Below are 2668 nucleotides of genomic sequence, written 5' to 3' on the forward strand. Positions count from 1 at the left end.
GGTGGAGGCCGGGGTGCGGGGGGCAGGCCGAGCGGTCCTGGACGTGATTTGTCATACAATCTGAATCTTTAGGAGGGCCTGCAGCAGAGACACCTCCTCTCCATATGTCTGCTTCGTTTGCATCTGAAAGCTGCAGGGCTGAAGGCTGGAGGAAGAGGAGGAGGAGGAAGGTGGGCCTGGGGGGTCAAACTGCCTCCCATCAGGTTATTTGTGGGTATTTGTTGGTCTTGTGTTTCCAGAGTTTTCTGCAAAGAGAAAATAAATCTGTCTCTGAAAGTGTTTTACTTCAACGTGGCAACATTTTCAAACTTCACCTTTTCAGCATGAAGCCAAACTTTCATGATTGATTCGTAAAAATCAGATAAATGTTTGAGTCTTTAAGATCCAGAAACGAGACTCAATAACCTCCTAAAAAAAACATTTTCTGCATAAACTCAGAGCGAACACTGAAGAACCTGAAACTGAGCTGTGAAAATTAAAATGATCAGAATAAAAGCTAAAATTAGCTAAACAAATTTAAAAAATAAAAAAACTAAAATATCCAAAACAGTAGCTGGAAGCTAAAAATAAAGTAAAAATGCTGAAAAAGACCACAAAGTTTTTCAGATTTGAAGTTCTCCATTCAAATAAAGTTAAATATTTTAAAAAGGATGAAGTTTCCAAATAAATAAATAAATAAAAGGTCCTATCTGTGATGTTCTGAAGCAGCCGAACATTCTGATATATGAAAGGTTAAAATAGTTGAAGTAATTAAAATATTTAAAGCTCAAACAAAGGATGCAGCTTTAAAGCAACAGTGTGATGATTACCGCCATCTAGTGGTCATTCTGGATAAAACAACCAATCTGAAACACCCGCAGCTCAAAAAAGACTGAAATGTTGTTTTTACTTCTTTGTTCCTCCATCTGTGAGCTCAGGAACCGGAAGTCAGGTCTGCTGGAGGCCCAACATGAAGAAGAAGTTCTACAGAACAGGTCCAGGTTCTGGATTTTAGCAACAAAACCTTCAGGAACACGATTAGATTTATCTAAATAAAGTTTTATTAAAATGTTTTCATCCAACCTCACCTTCTGCAGTCTCCTCACTGAGTCTGATTATGATGATGATGATGAGGAGGATGTGGAGATGAAGGCCATGATTATATGTGGGGGGACGCAGAGGTCGTGACCTCCTGGCTTTTTTGAAGACATCTGTAGCTGCAGCACATTCTCTAACGTCTACCTCTGACCAATCAGCTGTCTGTAAGCCCGTGAGGCCACGCCCCCTCCAGCACGTGAAGCAGGTTCTGCTCTGACCCGTGGGCCCGGAGGCTGACCCGGTTCCATCAGGTCAGAACCTCAGCTGGAGCTTTTCCAGAACAACAAACTCTTTGTTTTAATAAAAACATTTTGACAGATTTCTTCTTTTTTTTTAACTTTTCTTCATCGCCGTCATCATGATGCGTTCACTGAAGCCTGGAAAACTGAACTTTTCTGTTGTTTCCTTTTGTTTTAAACCGTTCTCTAAATGTACCTTCATGAGCTGATGAAGCTGTTCTTATTCTGATCTTCAGATGTCAGTAAGAGCTTTAAATCCTGTTTGTTTGTTTGTTTGAGCTGAAGGAAGCAGCAGCGGACAGAACCTGATCAGAGAGTTTTTCAGGCTGAAGATGAGCTTCAGGAGTGAAGATCTCAGCTACAGCTGTGAAGGAACCGCTGCAGAACCAACAGGAACCACGACCAACAGAACAGCGCCCCCTGCTGGACCACACTCAGAACCACACCTCAGTTTTTTTTAAAGAGTCAGAAACACTATTTTCAGTTTCACAGTTTCAAACTTTTCCAGATTCAGAATTTTTTAACATAAAATGTCTGTAAGTTTTCTGTAAATGTTTTACAGAGGTGGGATTTTATTATCAGTATTCTTTAAACTCAATAAAAACTACAAACTGCAAACAGAAGACGGACATCTGGGAATAACTAATACATTTGATTAATTCCATTACATGAAAAAGGAATGAATGTTTTTATTATTTAGACCAAAATTATCTTTTTAAAATCAGTTCAGCTCATTTCACAAAAACAAATGTTGGAAAATAAAGTTTGGATAAAAACACAAACATGTTTAAATAAACTTTTATCAATTAATTAACGTTTTATTCAAAATGACAGGTTTTATATAAAATTGTGATCAGTTGTTAAAAAACTACAAAAATTAACTTTAACAGGTGAATATTTTTACTGTCCTATCCAGAGAAGAGACCACTGAAGAGCCTTAAGGTCCAAAACCTCCCAAAGGTTCTGACCTCTGAGGTCCTCCATCTTCTGAGCTGTCGGTGGACTCTGTGGTCTTCGGGTTCTACATCAGAACCGGTTCTTGTCACCTGTGGCCCGGTCCTGAGTCCTGGCTCCAGACTTTACCTCCAGTTGGAATCAGCTCCAGTGATTCTGAGGTGAACCCCAAACTGTCAGCCAGGGAGGAACCTCCACCATGATCTCCTTCTTCTGCATCGAGAGGAACGGTTCTGGTTCTGGAGGAGTGTTTGGAGACCCAGGAGGAGGCCACCACTGATCAAAGCTCTGTTCCTGATGTTTCTTCTAAACAGACAGAGACTGATGGAGGAGCAGCATCAGTCTCATCAGAGATCTTAGCTGGTCCCTCGTGGAGCTCAGCTGGTCCCTCAGACCTC

This window comes from Kryptolebias marmoratus, linkage group LG9 (assembly GCF_001649575.2).
Source record: "Kryptolebias marmoratus isolate JLee-2015 linkage group LG9, ASM164957v2, whole genome shotgun sequence".
Taxonomy (NCBI): Eukaryota; Metazoa; Chordata; class Actinopteri; order Cyprinodontiformes; family Rivulidae; genus Kryptolebias; species Kryptolebias marmoratus.